Consider the following 17,584-nt stretch of genomic DNA (forward strand, 5'->3'; position numbering starts at 1 on the left):
AGAGATAAGTGAGGGCTAGGGTGAGGGTGAGTGTTAGTCATAGGGTTAAGGATAGGGTGAGAATTAGGTTTAGGTTAAAGGTGAGCATTAGGATTAGGGTGAGGGTTAGGCAGAGGGGTAGGATTAGGATTCGGGTGAGGGTTAGGTTTAGTCTGAGGGTTAGGGTTAGGGTGAGGATAAGGGTTAGGGTGTGGGTTAGGGTGAGGGTGAGGCTTAGGATTAGCGTTAGGGTTAGGGTGAGTATTAGGGTGATGGTTCGGGTTAGGGTTAGCTTTAGGTTTAGGTTTAGGGTGAGGGATACAGTTTGGGTTATGTTTAGGGTGAGGGTGAGAGTGCGGCTGAAGTTTAGGGTGAGGGTGAGGGTGAGGGTGAGGTTTTGGGTTAGGGTTAGGGTTAGTTTGAGGTTGAGGGTGAGGGTGAGGGTTAGGGATAGGATTAGGGTTAGGGTAAGGGTTTTCCTGAGGGTGAGCGTGAATGAGAGGCTGAGGGTTAGGTTAGGGTTAGGATGAGGGTTAGAGTTAGTGTGAGGATTACATGGAGGGTGAGATTAAGGGTTACGTTTAAGGTTAGGGTGAGGGTGAGGGTTAGGGTTAGGGTTATGGTTATGGGGAGGGTTAGGTTGAGGGTTAGGGTTAAGGTTAAGGTTAGGGTTAGGGTGAGGTTTAGGGTTAATGTTAGGGTTAGGGTTAATATAATGGTTAGCGTGAGGGTTAGGGTGAGGGTTAGGGTTAGTGTGAGGGTTAGAGAGAGCGTGAGTGTAAGGGATTGGTTGAGGCTTTGGGGGAGACGGGGGATTAGGGTTAGGGTTTGTGTTAAGGTGGGGGTTAGGTTGAAGTTTAGGGTTATAGTTAGGGTTAGGGTTAGTGTGAGGGTTAGGGTTAATCTTAAGGTTAGGGTTAGGGTAAGGTTTAGGGTGAAGGTTAGGGTTAGGGTTAGTATTAGTGTTAGGATGAGGGCTAGGGTGAGGGTAAGGATTAGGGTTAGGCTTAGGGATAGGGTGAGTGTTAGGTTTAGCGTTAGGGTTAGGTGAGGGGTAGGTTTAGGGTTAGGGTGAGGGTTAGGTTTAGTGTGAGGGTGTGGGTTAGGGTTAGGGTTAGGGTTAGGTTTAGGGTGACGGTAAGCAATAGGGTGAGGGTTAGTATGAGAGTGAGGGTTAGGGTAGCATGAGTGTGAGGGTGAGCATTAGGGTGAGGATTAGGGTTAGTTTACGGTTAGAGTGACGGTGTGGGTGAGGGTGATGGTGAGTGTTAGGGTGAGGATGAGTATGAGTATGAGGGTGAGGGTGAGGTTGAGGGGTAGAATTAGGGTTAGAGTTAGGGTTAGTGTTAGGATTTACAAGGAGATGTCCACCCAGAACGCCCGGAGGCCTGCCGGCAGCAAGATTCTGGAATTCTTCCTAAGAAGCCTTGAAAGGATTGAAACGCTCCTATGTTGCAATAACTCAGAACATCATTCTGAGTGTTCCCAGCAGAGCTCATTCGGCTGAACACAACCATGAACTAATTAGAGCCTGACATAGGTAGTGCCTTACATAGTCCTGGATGGACAGTGGTCGCTTCCCAAACAACTGAGTAATAGTTCTCCAAACTTTCACAGAGTGCCATAAGTAGAGGTTCAACTTACTCCTCAGGTTGAGTAGTGTTTAGCCGTCAAAGCTGTAACCAGTAGCACTCAGGTGAGAAGAACGGGAAGCTGATATTCCCAGTCAACTGGAAGTGTCCAACGGGGACAAGCAAATGTGGCTACCATGTCTGAATGTTTGCAAGCATGGCAGTGGATTGCATGTGAAATTGTGCAGCAATGCAAACTGCATAACCTTGCCAAACTTCACAGGTGTAGAAGAAACCACGGAAGATTTACAAGGAGATGTTCACCCGAATCACCCAGAGGCCTGCCGGCAGCAAGATTCGTGTTAGGGTGAGGGTGAGGGTGAGGGTGAGGGTGAGGGTTAAGGTAAGGGTTAGGGTCAGGGTGAGGGCTTCGGTGAGGGTGAGGGCTAGTGTCATGGTGAGGGTGAGGGTGAGGGTTAGGTTTAGGGGAAGGTTTAGGGTTAGGGTTAGGGTGAGCATTATGCTGAGGGTGAGGGTTAGGTTTAGGGTGAGGGTTATGGTTCGGATAAGGGTTAGGGTGATGTTTAGGGTGAGGATTCGGGTTAGGGTGTGGGTGCGTGTTAGGGTTAGTGTGAGGGTTAGGGTGACAGTGAGGGTTAGGGTGAGGGTGAGGGTGAGGGTTAGGGTGTGAGTGTGTGTTAGGGTTAGGGTGAGGGTTAGGATGACAGTGAGGGTTAGGGTGAGGTTGAGGGTTAGGGTTAGGGTGAGGGTGAGGGTTACGTTTAGGGTTAGGGTAAAGGTTGTGGAGAGTGTGAGGGTTAGTTTTAGGGTTAGGGTTACGGTGAGTGTGAGGGTAAGTGTTAGGGTGAGAGTTAGGGTGAGGGTGAGGGTTAGAGTGAGGGTTAGGGTTAGGGTTAGGGTTAGGATTATGGTGAGGGTGAAGGTGAGGGTTAGTGTTAGGTTAAGGATTACTGTGAGGGTGAGGGTAAGGGGGAGGTTTAGGGTTAGCTTTAGGTTTAGGTTGAGGATGAGTGTGAAGGTTAGGGTTAGGATTAGGATTAGGGTTAGATTTAGGCTAAGGGTGAAGGTGAGGGTGATGGGGAGGTTTAGGGTGACCGTGAGAGTTAGGGTGAGGTTGAAGGTTAGGGTCAGGCTTAACGTTAAGGTAATTGTTAGAGTTACGATGAGAATTAGGGTGAAGGAAAGGGTTACGGTTAGGGTTAGCATTAGGATTTGTGTGAGGGTTATTGTTAGGGTTACCCTTAGGGTGAGGGTAAGGTTTAGGGTGAGGTTTAGGGTTAGGGTTAGGTTTGGGTTAGGGTTACAGTAACGGTGAGGGTGAGGGTGAGGTTTAGCGTTAGGTTTCGGGTTAGGGTTATTGTTAGACTGAGGGTGAGGGTGAGGGTGAGGATTTGGGTTAGGGTGAGGTTTAGGGTTAGGTTTAGGTTTAGGGTGAGGGTGAGGTTTAGGGTTAGGGTTAGGATAAGGGTTAGGGTTAGGGGTAGGGTTATGGTTAGGGTGAGGGTTACGTTTAGTGTGAGGGTTATGGTTAGGGTTAGGGTGAGGGCTAGGGTGAGGGTTAGGTTTAGGTTTAGGGTTAGGTTGAGGGTTAGGGTGAGGTTTAGTGTTAGGGTTAGGGTGAGGGTTACGGTGAGGGTAAGGGTTAGCGTGAGGGTTAGGGTGAGTGTGAGAGTTAGGGTTAGGTTTAGGGTTAGGGTGAGGAGTAGGGTGAGGGTTAGGGGTAGGGTGAGAGTGAGCATTAAGGTGAGGTTAGGGTTAGGGTTAGGGTTAGGGTGAAGGTAAGTGTCAGTGTGATGGTTAGGGTAAGGGGGAGGGTTATGTTTAGGGTTAGGGTTAGTGTGAGGGATAGGGTGAGGGTGTGGGTTAGGGTTAGGGTTAGGGATAAGGTGAGTATTAGGTTTAGGGTTAGGTTTAGGGTGAGGGTTAGCCTGAGGGGTAGGGTGAGGGTTAGGGTGAAGGATAGGTTTAGTGTGAGGGATAGGGTTAGGGTGAGGGTTAAGTTGAGGGTGAGGGTGAGAGTGAGGTTAGGGTAAGGTTTAGGGTGAGGGTGAGAGTGAGAGTGAGGGTTAGTGTTAGGGTTAGGGTTATTTTTAGAGTTAGGGTGAGGTGGAGGGGTAGGGGAGTAGGAGTTTTAGGGTTAGTTTTAGGGTAAGGGTTTGGGTGAGGGTTAGGGTTAGGATTATTATTGGGGTTAGGGTTAGGCTGAGGGTGATGTGGAGGGGGAGAGTTAGGGTTAGGGTTTGGGTGAGGGTGAGGGGAAGGGTTTGTGTGAGGCTTAAGGTGACGATTAGGTTGAGGGAAAAGGTTTGGGTGAATGTTAGGGTGAGGGTGAAGGATAGGCTTAGGTTTAAAGTTAGGATTAGTGTGTGGGTGAGGGTGAGGGTTAGGGTTATGGTGAGATTTAGGTTTAGGGTGAGGGTTAGGGTTAGGGTTAGAATTAGTGTGCAGGTGTGGGTGAGGGTGAAGGTTAGTGTTAGCTTTAGGGTTAGGGTGAGGGTGAGGGTGATGGTTAGTGTTAGGGTAGGGTTAGGGTGAGGTTTAGGGTTAGGGTGAGGGTTAGGGTTAGGGTTACAGTTCGGGTGAGGTTTAGGGTTAGGGTGAGGGTTAGGGTTAATTTTAGGTGTAGGGTGATCGTGAGGGTGAGGGTGAGGGGTAGGTTTAGGATTAGTGTTACGGTTAGGGTTAGCGTTAGGCTGAGGGTGAGGATGAGGTTCAGGGTTACGTTTATGGTTAAGGTTAGGGTGAGGGCTAGTGTGCAGGTCGGGTTTAGGGAGAGGGTGAGGTTGTGGGTGAGGTTTTCGGTTATATAAGTGTTAGGGTTAGGGTTAGTTTGAGGATTAGGGTTAGCCTGAGGTTTAGGGTGAGGGTGAGGGTTTGGGTTAAGGGAGGGTGAGGGTTGGGTTACGGTGATGTTTAGGGTGAGGCTCAGGTTTAGGGAGAGGGTGAGGGTAAGGGTGAGGGTTAGACTTAGGGTTAGAAATAAGTGAGGGCTAGGGTGAGGGTGAGGGTTAGGGGTAGGTTTAGAGATATGGTGAGAATTAGGGTTAGGGTTAGTGTGAGCATTAAGGTTAGAGTAAGGTTTCGGTTGAGGATTAGGGTTAAGGTTAGGGTGAGGTTTAGGATCAATCTGAGGGATAGGTTTAGGTTGAGGATAAGGGTTAGGGTGAGAGTTAGGGTGAGGGTTAGGTTTAGGGTTAGGGTTTGGATTATGATGAGGGTGAGGGTTAGGGTGTGTGTGAGGGTTATGGATAAGGTGAGGGTGATGGTTAGGGTTAGGTTTAGGGTTAGTATTATGGTGAGGGTGAGGGTGAGGGTGAGGGTTAGGGTGCGTTGAGGGTTAGGTTTATGGTGAGGGTTAGGGTTAGGATTAGGGTGAGTGTGAATGTGATGTTTAGGATTAGTGTTAGGGTTAGGTTGAGGGTGAGGTTTAGGCTTAGGATGAGGGTTAGCGTTAGGGTTCAGCTGAGGTTGAGGGTGAATGTGAGGGTGATGGTTAGGGTTAGAGTTAGGGTTATGTTGAGGTCTAGGGTGAGGGTTAGTGTTAGGGTGAGGTGGAGTTTGAGGGTGAGGCTTTGGGTTAGGTAAGGGTTAGGGTTAGTGTCAGAATTAAAATGAGGGTGAGGTTGAGGGTTAGGGTTCATGTTAGGGTTAGGGTTAGGGTTAGTGTGAGGGTTGTGTTTAGGTGATGTTTAGGGTGTGGGTGAGGGATAGGGTGACTGTGAGGGTTCAGGTGCGAGTGAGTGTTAGGGTTAGGGTGAGGGTTAAGTTTAGGGTGAAGTTTAGGGTTAGGCTTAGGGTTAGAGTGAGGGTGACGGTGACGGTTAAGATTTGGGTGAGGATTAGGGATAGTGTGAGGGTTATGGTGAGGGTTAAGGTTACGGTGAGGGTTGAGGTGAGTGTTAGGGTTATTGTGAGGGTTAGGGTTAGGGTTAGGTTTCCAGTTAGGTTGAGGTTAAGGGTTAGAGTTAGGGTTAGGGTGAGTGTTAGGGTTATTTTGAGGGTTAGGTTTAGGGTTAGCTTTCCAGTTAGGTTGAGGTTAAGGGTTGGGGTGAGGGTTAGTGTGAGGGTTAGGGTTAGTTTTAGGTTTAGGGTTAGGATTAAGGTGAGGGTTAGGGTGAGGGTTAGGGTGAGGGTTAGGGTGAGGGTTAGGGTTAGGTTTAGGGTTAGGATGAGGTTGAGGGTTAGGGTTAGGGTTAGGTTTATGCTGAGGGTGATGTTTAGGGTGAGGTTTAGGGTTAGGGTTAGGTTTAGGATTAGGGTGAGGGCTAGTGTGAGCGTGAGGTTTAGTGTGAGTGTGAAGGTGAGGTTGAGGTTGAGCTTAGGGTTAGGGTAAGGTTTAGGGTTAGGGTGAGGATTAGGATGAGGATTAGGGTGAGGGTGACGGTTTGGGTGAGGGTGAGGGTTAGGGTGTGTGAGAGGGTTAGTGTTAGGATGAGCTTTAGGGTGATGGTGAGCGTTAGGCTGAGTGTGAGTGTTAGGTTTAGAATTAGGTTACGGTGATGTTTAGAGTGAGGGGTAGGGTTAGGGTTACGATGAGGTTTAAGTTTAGTGTGAGGGTTAGGGTGAGGGTTAGGGTTTGGGTGAGGGTTAGGGTTAGGGTGAGGGTTAGGTTGATGTTTATGGTTAGGGTTAGGGTTAGGGTGAGGGTGAGGGTGAGAGTTATGGTTAGGGTTATGGTGAGGGTTAGGGTTAGGGTGAGGGTGAGAGTTACGGTTAGGGTTAGGGTGAGGGTTAGCGATAGGGTTAGGGTTAAGTTTAGGATTTAAAAGGAAATGTTCACGGGGAACACCCGGAGGCATGCCGGCAGCAAGATTCTGGAATTCGTCCTAAGAAGCATTGAATGGAGTGAAATGCTCCTATGTTGCAATAATTCAGAAACTCATTCTGAGTGTTTGCAGCCGAGGTCATTCTGATGAACACAACCGTGCACTAATTAGAGCGCGATATAGCCAGTGCCGTCCATAGTCCTGCATTGACAGTTGTCGCGTCCCAAACAACTGAGGTCTAGTTCTACAAACTTTCACAGAGTGCCATACGTAGAGGTTCAACTTACACCTCAGGTTGTGTAGCATGTAGCCGTCAAAGCTGTAATCAGTAGCACTCAGGTGAGAAGAAAGGGAAGCAGATATTCCCAGTCAGCTGACAGTGTTCTACGGAGGCAAGCATATCTGGCTGCCACGTCTGAAAGTTTGCAAGGGCGGCAGAGCTCTGCAGGCGCAATTGTGCAGCAATGCAATCTGCATATCCTTCCCAAACTTTACGGGTGTAGAAGAAACCACGGAGGATTTAAAAGGAGATGTTCACCCGGAACACCCGGAGGCCTGCCAGCAGCAAGACTCGGGTTAAGGTTAGGGTTAGGGTTAGTGTTAGGACTTAGGGTTAGCATTAGGGTTAGGGTTAGCGTAAGGGTTAGAGTGAGGGTTAGGGTGAGGGTGATGGTGAGTGTTAGGGTGAGGGTGAGGGTGACGATGACGGTGAAGGTGAGAGTGAGGTTGAGGGTGAGGGTTAGAGTTAGGCTTAGGGTTAGGATTTACAAGGAGATGTCCAACCAGAACACCCGGAGGCCCGCTGGCAGCAAGATTCTGGAATTCTTCCTAAGAAGCCTTGAAAGGATTAAAACGGTCCTATGTTGCAATACCTCAGAACTTCATTCTGAGTGTTACCGGCACAGGTCATTCTGATGCACACAACCATGGACTAATTAGAGACTGACATAGCTAGTGCCAACCATAGTCCTGGATGGACAATAGTCGTGTCCCAAACAACTGAGGTCTAGTTCTCCAAACTTTCACAGTGTGCAATAAGTACAGGTTCAAATTACTCCTCAGGTTGAGTAGAGTGTAGCTGTCAAAGCTGTAATCTGTAGAGGGTTAGGTTTAGGGATAGTGATAAGGTGAAGGTTAGGTTCAGGGTTAGGGTTTAGGGTTAGCGTTAGGGTCATGGTTAGGGTTTAGGGTTAGGGTTAGGGTTAGGGTTTAGGGTTAGGGTTAGGGTTAGGGTTAGGGTTAGGATTTTCAAGGAGATGTTCACCAGGAACACCCGGTGGCCTGCCCGCAGCCAGATTCTGAAATTCTTCCTAGAAAGCCTTGAAAAGGAGTGAAACGCACCTATCTTGCAATAACTCAGAACCTCATTCTGAGTGTTTCTGGCAGAAGTCATTCAGCTGAACACAACGGTGGACTAATATAGCCAGTGCCGTCCATAGTCCTCATTGGACTGTGGTCGAGTCCCAAAAACTGAGGTCCAGTTCTCCAAATTTTTATAGAGTGCCATAAGTAGAGGTAAAACTTGCTCCTCAGGTTGAGTAGAGTGTAGCAGTCAAAGCTGTAATCAGTAACACTCAGGTGAAAAGAATGGGAAGCCGATATTCTCAGTCAGCTGGCAGTGTTCTATGGGGCCAAGCAGATCTGGCTGCCACGTCTGAATGTTTGCAACTTCGGCAGAGATCTGCAGGCACAATTGTGCAGCAATGCAAACTGTGTGCCCTTGCCAAACAACACGGGTGAAAAATAAACCACGGGGGATTTAAAAGGAGATGTTAAACCAGAACATCCGGAGGCCTGACGGCAGCAAGATTCAGGTGAGGTTTAGGGTGAGGTTGAAAGTGAGGGTTAGGGTTAGGTTTAGGATAGGGTTAGGGTTAGGTTGAGGGTGAGGGTGAGCATGAGGATGAGGGTTAGTTTGAGGGTTAGTGTGAGGGTTAGGTTGAGGGTGAGGCTGAGGGTGAGGGTGAGGGTTAGGGTTAGGCTTTGGGTTAGGGTTGGGAGAGGGTGAGGGATAGGGTAAAAGTTAGGGTTGGAGTTAGGGTGAGAGTAAGTGTTAGGGTGAGGGTTTGGGTGAGAGTGAGGATTAGGGTTAGCCTGATTGTTAAGGTGAGGGTTAGGCTGATGCTTAGGTTTAGGGTTAGTGTGAGGGTTAGGTTTTGTCTGAGGTTTATGTTAAGGTTAAGGTTAGGGTGAGGGTGAGGTTTAGGGTTAGGGTGAGGGTTAGGCTTAGGGTTAGCATTAGGGTGAGTTTTAGAGTTAGTGTGAGGATTAGGTTAAGGGTCAGGTTTCAGTTTAGGGTTAGGGTGAGGGTTAGGGTTATGGTGAGGGTGAGGGTTAGTGTGAGGGTTAGGGTTAGGTTTGGGGATAGGTTTAGGGTGAGGGTAAGGGTTAGGGTGAGGGTTAGGGTTAGGGTGAGGGTTAGGGTTAGGGTGAGGATAAGGGTTAGGTTGTGGGTTAGGGTGAGGTTTAGGGTTAGAGTTAGGGTGACGTCTAGGGTGCAGGTGAGGGTTAATGTTTGGGTTAGGGTTAGGTTTAGAGTTAGGGTGAGGGTGAGATTTAGGTTTAGGATTAGTGTTAGCTTTAGGGTTAGACTTAGGCTGAGGGTGAGGGTGAGGGTGAGGGTGAGGTTTAGGGTGAGGTATAGGGTAAGGTTTAGGGTGAGGGTTAGGGTTAGGGTGATGTTTAGTGTGAGGGTGAGGTTTAGGGTTAGGGTGAGTGTTCAGGTGAGGGTGAGGGTTAGGGTGTGGGTGATTGTTAGGGTTAGGATGAGGGTTTGGGTGATGGTGAGGGTTAGGGTTACGGTGAGGGTTAGGGTTAGAGTTAGGATTAGGGTTAGGGTTAGTGTGAGGGTTAGGGTTATAGTTGGGGTTAGGGGTAGGGTGAGGGTATGGGTTAGCGTGAAGTTAAGGTTTAGGTTGAGGTTTAGGGTGAGGGTTAGAGTTAGGGTTAGGGTTAGGGTTAGGGTTAGGTTTAGGGTGAGTGTGAGGTTTAGGGTTAGGGTTGTGGATAGGTTTAGGGTGAAGGTAAGTGTTAGGGTTAGGGTTAGGGTTAGTCTAAGGTTTAGGGTTAGGGTTAGTGTGAGGATTAGGGTTAGGTTTGGGAATAGGGTTAGGGTTAGGCTGAGGGTTAGGGTTAGGGTGCGGATAAGGATTAGGTTGAAGGTTAGGTTGAGGATTAGGTTTAGTTTTAGGGTGAGGTCTAGGGTGCTGGTGAGGGTTAAATTTTGGGTTAGGGTTAGATTTAGAGTTAGGGTTAGGGTGAGATTTAGGTTTAGGATTAGTGTTAGCTTTAGAGTTAGGCTTAGGGTGAGGGTGAGGGTGAGGGTGAGGGTGAGGTTTAGGCTGAGGTTTAGGGTAAGTTTTAGGGTGAGGTTTAGGGTTAGGTTGATGTTTAGAGTGAGGGTGAGGTGTAGGGTTAGTATGAGTGTTCAGGTGTGGGTGAGGGTTAAGGTGTGGGTGACGGTTAGGTTTAGGATGAATGTTAGGGTGACATTGAGGTTTAGGGTTAGGGTGAGGATTAGGGTTAGGGTTAGGACTAGGGTTAGGGTTAGTGTGAGGGTTAGAGTTATAGTTGGGGTTAGGATTAGGGTGAGGGTAAGGGTTAGCGTGAGGATAAGGGATAGGTTGAGAGTTAGGGTGAGGGTTAGAGTTAGGGTTAGGGTGAGGGCTAGGGTGAGGGTGAGGGTTAAGTTTTCGGTTAGGGTTAGGGTTAGGGTTAGGGTGAATGTGAGGTTTAGGGTCATGGTTGGGGTTAGGTTTAGGGTGATGTAAGGGTTAGGGTTAGGGGTAGGATGAGTCTAAGGGTTAGGGTGAGGTTTAGGGTGAGGGTGAGGGTTAGGGTTATTCTTAGGGTTAGGGTGAGTGTTAGGGTTAGTTTTAGTCTTAGGGTGAGAGTGAGGGTTAGGATTAGGTTTTGGGTGAGTGTGAGGTTGAGGGTTAGGATTTGGTGATGGTTAGAGTTAGGTTTAGGGTTGGGTAAGGGTTAGATTTATGGTGAGGGTGAGGGTGAAGTTTAGGTTTAGGAGTAGTGTTAGGGTTAGGGTTAGGGTTAGGATTAGGGTTAGGATTAGGGTTAGACTGATGGTTAGGGTGAGGTTGAGGGTGAGGGTTTGGGTTAGGGTGAGGGTAGAGTTAGGGTTAGCGTTAGGGTGAGGGTAAGGTTTAGGGTTAGGGTTAGTGCTAAGATGAATGTTATGGTGAGGGGTAGGGTTATGTTTAGGGTGAGGTTTATCGTTATGGTGAGGGTTAGTGTTAGGGTTCGGGTGAGGGTTAGGTTTAGGGGGATGTTTAGGGTGAGGGTGAGGGTTAGGGTGAGGGTGAGGGTGAGGGCTATGGTTACGGTTAGAGTTAGAGTGAGGGCTAGGGTTCGGGTGAGGGTTAGGGTTAGGATTAGCGATAGGGTGAGAATTAGGGTTAGGTTTAGGGTTAGGTTTATTGTTAGGCTGAGGGGTAGGGTTAGGGTTAGAGTGAGGGTTAGGTTTAGTCTAAGGTTTAGGGTTAGGGTTAAGGTTATGGTTAAGGTGAGGGTAAGTTTTAGGGTGAGGTTTAGGTTGAGGTTGAGGGTTAGGGTTAGCATTTCAGTTAGGGTGAGGGTTAGGGTGAGGGTTAGGGTTAAGGTTAAGGATAGGGTAAGTGTGACAGTAAGGGTTAGGGTTAGGGTTAGATTGAGGCTTAGGGTTAGTGTTAGGGTTAGGGTGCGGGTGAAGCTGAGGCTGAGGGTTAGGGTGAGGGTGAGGATAAGGGTGAGGGTTAGCGTTAGGGTTAGGGTTAGTGTTAGTGCAAGGGTGACTGTGAGCATTAGGGTGAGGATTTTAGGATTAAGGTTAGGGTTAGGGTTAGGCTGAGGGTGAGGGTGAGGGTTAGCGTTAGGGTTAGGGTGAGAGTAAGTGTTAGGCTGAGGGTTAGGGTGAGAGTGAGGGTTAGGATTAGCTTGAGTGTTAGGGTGAGGGTTAAAGTGAGGGTTAGGCTGAGGGGTAGGGTTACGTTTAGGGTGAGGGTTAGGTTTAGTCTGAGCGTTAGGGTTAGTGTTAAGGTTAGGGTTAGTGTGAGGGTAAGGGTTAGGGTGAGGGTTAGGGTTAGGGTGAGTTTTAGGGTGAGATTTAGGGTTAGTGTGAGATTTACGGTTAGGGTTAGGATTAGGTTTCAGTGTAGGGTGAGAGGTAGGGTTAGGGTTAGGGTTAGAGTTAAGATTAGTGTGAGTGTTAAGGTTAGGGTTAGGGTTAGGGTTAGGGTTAGGGTGAGCGTAAGGGTTAGGGTGATGTTTAGGGTGAAGGTGAGGTTTAGTGTAAGCCTTAGGGTTAGGGTGAGTGTTAGGGTGAGGGTGAGGGCTAGGTTTAAGGTTAGGGTAAGCGTGAGGGTTAGGGTTAAGGTTAAGGTAAGTGTGAGGGTGAGGTTTTGGGTTCAGTGAATGTTAGAGATAGTGTGAGGTTTAGGGTTGGTTAAGGGTTAGAGTTAGGGTGAGGGCTAGGTTGAGGGTTATGTTTAGGATTAGGGTTAGGGTTAGGGTTAGGATTAGGGTTAGGGTTAGGCTTAGACTCAGGGTTAGTGTGAGGGTGTGGGTGAGGGATTGGTTTAGTGTGAGGGTTAGGGTTAGGTTACTTTTAGGGTTAACTTGAGGGATAGGGTTAGGGTTAGGGGTAGGGTAGTGTTAGGGTGAGGGGTAGGGTTACGGTTAGGGTCAGGTTTAGGGTGAGGGTTAGGGTGATGTTAAGGGTTAGGTTTAGGCTTAGGATTAGTGTGAGTGTTAGGGTTAGGGTTAGGGTTAGGGTGAGTTTAAGGTTTAGTGTGAGGATTAGGGTGAGTGTGAGGATTAGGGTTAGACTTAGGGTTAGGGTGAGGGTTGGGGTGAGGGTTAGGGTTAGGTTTAAAGTTAGGTTGAGGGTGAGAATTAGGGTTAGGGTTAGGGTTTGTGTGAGGGTGAGGGTTAGGGTTCGGTGAGGTTTATGGTTGGGTAAGGGTTAGAGTTAGGGTCAGGATTAGGCTGAGGTTGATGGTCAGGTTTAGGATTTGGGTTAGGGTTAGTGTTAGGATTATGGTTAGGTTTAAGGTTAGACTGAGGGTGAGGGTAAGGGTGAGGGTGAGGTTTTGTGTGAGTGTGAGGGTTAGGGTTAGGGTTAAGGTTAGTGTGAGGGTTAGTGTTATGGTTAGAGTTAGGATGAGCGTTAGGGTGAGGGGTAGGTTTATGGTTAGGTTGAGGGTTAGGTTTAGTGTGAGGGTTAGGGTTAGGGTTAGGTTTAGCGTGAAGTTAACGTTTAGGGTGAGGGTGAGGGTGAGGCTGAAGGTTAGGGTGAGATTGAGGTTGAGGGTGTGGGTTACGGTTAGGGTTAAGGTTACTGTTATGGTTAGTGTGAGGGTTAGGGTTAGGGTTGGTGTTAGGTTTAGGGAGAGTGTAAGGGTTAGGGTGAGTTTTAGGGTTAGGGTGAGGGTTAGGATTAAGGGGAGGGTAAGGGTTAGCTTGAGGGTTAAGGTTAGGTTTAGGGTGAGGGTTAGGGTGAGGGTGAGGGTTAAGGTAAGGGTTAGGGTTAGGGTTAGCATTAGGGTGAGTGTGACATTTAGGTTTAGGACTAGTGTTAGGTTTAGGGTTAGACTTAGGGTGAGTGTGAGGGTGAGGTTGAGGGTGAGGGTTAGGATGAGGGTTAGTGTTAGGGTTAGGTTGGGGGTTAGAGTTGTTTGATGTTTATGCTGAGGGTAAGGTTTAGGGTTAGGGTGAGTGTGTGAAGGTGAGGATTAGGGTGTCCGTGAGGGTTAGTGTTAGGGTGAGGTTTAGGTTGACGGTAAGGGTTAGGGTGAGGGTGAGGGTTAGGGTTAGGGTGAAGGATAGGGTTAGGGTTAGGTTTAGAATGAGTTTTACGGTGAAGGGTAGGGTTACAGTTACGGTGAGGTTTAGGGTTAGTGTGAGGGTTAGGGTTAGGTTTTGGGTTAGGATTAGGTTGAGGGTTAGGTTTAGTGTGAAGGTTAGGCTGAGGGTGCGGGTTACGGTTGGGTTAGCATGAGGGTGAGGTTTCGGGTTAGGTTGAGGGTTAGGGTGAAGCTTAGGTTTAGGGTTAGGGTTAGGGTGAGGGTTATGGTGAAGATAAGGGTAGGGGTGAGGGTTAGAGTGAGGGTGAGTGTTAGGTTTATGGTTAGGGTTAGGGTCAGGGTTAGGGTCAGGCTGAGGGTTAGTGTTAGGGTGAAGGTTTTGTTTAGGTTAAGGGTTAGGTTTAGGTTTAGGGTTGAGGTTAGGGTTAGAGTTATTGTTTGGGTGAGGGTTAGTGTAAGGTTTAGTGTTACATTAAGGGTTATTGTTAGGGTTAGGGTGAGGGTGATGGTGAGGTTTAGGGTTAGGGTTAGGTTTTGGTTGAGGGTGAAAGTGAGAATTAGAGTTAGGATTACAGTTAGGGTTAGGCTAATGAGGAGGGGGCGTTTAGGGATAGGGTTAGGCTTAGGGTTAGGTTTAGGGTGAGGGTTAGGGATAGGGTTAGGTTAAGTGTTATTGTTGGGGTTAGCGTGAGGGTGAGAGTGAGGGGAGGGTTAGGTTTAGGGTTAGGGTTAGGGTTAAGGTGAGGGTGAGGATTAGGTTTAGTGTGAGGGTTAAGATTAGGGTGAGGGTTCAGGTGAGCGTTAGGCTTAGGGTTAGAGATAGGGTGAGGTTTAGGGTTAGGGTAAGGGATAGGATTAGGGTTCGGTTGAGGGTTAGGGTTAGGGTGATGTTTAGGGTGAGGGTGATGGTTAGGGTTCAGGTGAGAGTTCGCGTGAGGGTGAGGGTTAGGATTAGATTTAGGGTGAGGGTTAGGTTGAGGGTGAGGGTTAGCGTTAGGGATAAGGTGAGACTTAGGGTTAGGGTTAGGGATAGGTGCGGGTTAGGCTGAGGGGTAGGGTTAGTGTGAGGTTGAGGTTTATTGTTAAGGTTAGGTTTATGGTGATAGTAAGGGTTAGGGTTAGCATTACGTTTTTGGTGAGGGTTACGATGAGGGTTAGGGTTAGGGTGAGAGTGAGGGTTAGGGGTAGCCTGAAGTGTTAGGGTGAGGGTTAGGTTTAGGGTTAAGGTTAGGGTTATGTTAAGGGTAGGGTGAGGGTGATGGTTAGGGTTAAGGTTAGGGTGAGAGTTAGGTTTAGGTTTAGGGTCAGGCTTAGGGTTATTGTTAGGGTTAGGATTAGGCTGAGTTTGAGGCTGACAGTGAGGGTGAGGGAGATTTTTAGGGTTCGGCTTAGGTTTAGGGTGAGGGTGAATATGGGGTTAGGGTTAGGTTTAGGATTAGGGTTAGGGTTAGGGTGAAGGTGAGGGTGAGGGTTAGGGTTAGGCTTGGGGAGAGGTTTAGGGTTAGTGTGAGGATTAGAATGAGCGTTAGAATTAGGGTGAGGATTAGAGTTATGATGAGGGTAAGGGTTAGGGTGAGGGTAAGTGTTAGGTTGAGGGTGAGGGTTAGGGTTAGGGTTAGCGTTAGGAAGAGGGTGAGGATGAGATTTACGTTTAGGATTAGTGTTAGTTTTAGGGTTCGGCTTAGGGTGAGTGTGAGGGTGAGGTTGAGGGTGAGGTAAGGGTGAGGGATAGGGTTAGGGTTAGGGTGGTGGTTAGAGTTAGTGTGAGGTTTAGGGTTAGGTTTTGTGTTAGGGTTCGGTTGAGGGTAAGGGTTAGTGTGAGGGTTAGGTTGAAGGTAAGGGGAAGGGTGAGGTTTAGAGTGAGGATGTGTGTTAGGTTGAGTGTTACTGTTAGGGTAAGGGTCAGGTTCAGGTTAAGGGTTAGGGTTAGGGTGAGGTTTAGGGTTAGGGTGAGTGTTAGGATTAGGTTTAGGGTTGAGGTTAGGGTTAAAGTTAGTGTTAGTGTGAGGGTTAGGGTAAGGTTTAGGGTTAGGTTAATGGTTATTGTAAGGGTTAGGGTGAGGGTGAGGGTGAGGGCGAGGTTTAGGGTTGAGTTGAGGTTTAGGGTGAGGGTGAGAGTGAGAATTAGGGTTAGGATTAGGATTAGGGCTAGGGTTAGCCAGAGGGGGACGGGGAGCGGGAGGGGACGGTTTAGGGATAGGGTTAGTTTTAGGGTTAGGTTTAGAGTGAGGGTTAGGGATAGGGTTAGGGTTAGTGTTATTTTTAGGGTTAGGGTGAGGGTGAGAATGAGGGGAGGAGGAGGGGAAGGGTGAGGTTTCGGGTTAGGGTTACGGTTAGGGTTAGGGTTAGGGTAAAGGTTAGGTTTAGGGTTAGGGTGAGGGTGAGGGTTAGAGTGATGTTTAGTGTTAGGGTGAAGTTTAGGGTTCTGTTGAGTTTTCGGGTGAGGGTTAGGGTTAGGTTTAGATTTAGTGTGAGGGCTAGGTTGAGGGAGAGGGTCAGGGTTAGGGATAGGGTGAGACTTAGGGTTAGGGATAGGGTTAGTGTGAGAGTTAAGCTGAGGGGTAGAGTTAGTGTGAGTCTTAGGCTTATTTTCAGGTTAGGGTTAGGGTAAGAATAAGGGTTAGTGTTAGCATTATGGTTTGGGTGACGGTTACAGTGAGGGTTAGGGATACGGTTAGGTTTAGGGTGAGAGTGAGGGTTAGAGTTAGCCTGAGTGTTAGGGTGAAGGTTAGTGTTAGGGTTAGGTTTAGGGTAAAGTTTAGGTTTTTGTTAGGGTTCGGGTGAGGGTGAGGTTTATGTTTAGGATAGGATGAGAGTTAGGGTTAGGGTTAGGGTCAGGGTTAGGGTTATTTTTAGGGTTAGTGTTAGTCTGAGGGTGAGGCTGTCAGTGAGGGTGACGGTGAGTTTTAGGGTTTGGGTTTGGTTTAGGGTGAGGGTGAGTGTGGGGGTTAGGGTTAGGATTAGGATTAGGGTTAGGTTTAGGTTGAGAGTGAGGGTGAGGGTGAGGGTTAGCGTTACTGTTAGGTTTAGTGTTAGGGTTAGGTTGAGGGTTAGGGTGAGGTTTAGGGTTAGGGGTAGGGTTAGAGTGAGGTTGAGTGTTAGGTTTAGGATTAGGGTTAGGGTTATTGTAGGCTGAGGGTGAGGTTGAGGGTGAGGATTAGGGTTAGGGTTTGGGTTAGGTTTAGACTGAAGGCTAGGCTGAGGGTGAGAGTTAGTGTGAGGGTGAAGGTGGGGTTGAGGTTGAGCTTAGGGTTAGGGTTAGGTTTAGGGCAAGGATTAGGATAAGGGTGAAGGATAGGGTGATTGTTAGGGTGAGGGTTAGGTTTATGTTGAGGGTTAGGGTGAGGTTTAGGGTTAGTGTGAGGGTTAGGGTTAGGGGTAGGGTTTGACTTAGGGTGAGTGTAAGGATTAGGGTGAGAGTTAGGTGAAGATGAGGATTAGGGTTAGGATTATGGTGATGATGAGGGTGAGGGATAGAGTTAGGTTTAGGGTGATGGTGAGGGTTAGGGTTAGTGTTAGGTTTAGGGTGAGTGTGAGGGTTAGTCTTTCGATGAGTGTTAAGTTTAGGGTTAGTTTGAAGGTAAGGGTTAGGGTTAGGGTTAGGGTTAGGGTGAGGGCTAGGGTGAGGATGAGTGTTAGGGTGAGGATTAGGTTGAGGGTGAGGTTTTCGGTTAGGTAAGAGTTAGGGTTAGGGTGGCAATTTGGATGAGGGTGAGGATTAGGTTGAGGGTTTGGGTTAGGGTGAGGGTTAGGGTTAGGGTTATGGTGAGGGTTAGGGTTAGGGTGATGTTTAGTGTGAGGGGTAGGGTTAAGATTAGGGTAAGTGTTAGTGTTATTGTGAGGATTAGGTTTAGGGTTAGGAGTAGGGTTAGCTTGAGTGTAAGGGTTGGTGTGAGGTTTAGTGTGAAGGTTAGGGTTACTGTTTGGTTTAGGGTTAGGGTTAGTTTGAGGGTTAGGGTAAGGATTAGGGTTAGGGGTAGGGGTAAGATGAGGTTGAGGGTTAGGATTAGAATTAGGGTTATGGTTATTGTAGGCTGAGGGTGAGGGTTAGGGTTAGGGTTAGGGTTAGGTTTGCGGTACGGGCTAGGGTGAGGGTGAGAGTTAGTGTGAGGGTGAAGGTGATGTTGAATTTGAGCTTAGGGTTAGGGTAAGCATTAGGGTTAGGATTAGGGTGAGGATTAGGATGAGGGTGTAGGTTAGGTGAGGGTTAGGTTTAGGGTGAGGTTTCGGTTGAGGGTTAGGGTGAGGGTTAGTGTGAGTTTTCGGTTAGAGTGTGGTTTAGGTTTAGGGTTTGGTTAGGTTTAAGGTTAGGGTTAGGTTTAGGGTTAGCTTGAGGGTGAGGGTTGGGGTTAAGATTAGGGTTAGGGTTAGGCTGAAGGTTAGGTTTAGAATTAGTGTTAGGGTTACGGTTAGGCTTAGGGTGAGGGTGAGGTTGAGGGTGAGGCTTAGG

This window comes from Dipodomys merriami, unplaced genomic scaffold (genome assembly GCF_024711535.1).
Source record: "Dipodomys merriami isolate MVZ:Mamm:240054 unplaced genomic scaffold, mDipMer1.0.p SCAF_47, whole genome shotgun sequence".
NCBI classification, from domain to species: domain Eukaryota; kingdom Metazoa; phylum Chordata; class Mammalia; order Rodentia; family Heteromyidae; genus Dipodomys; species Dipodomys merriami.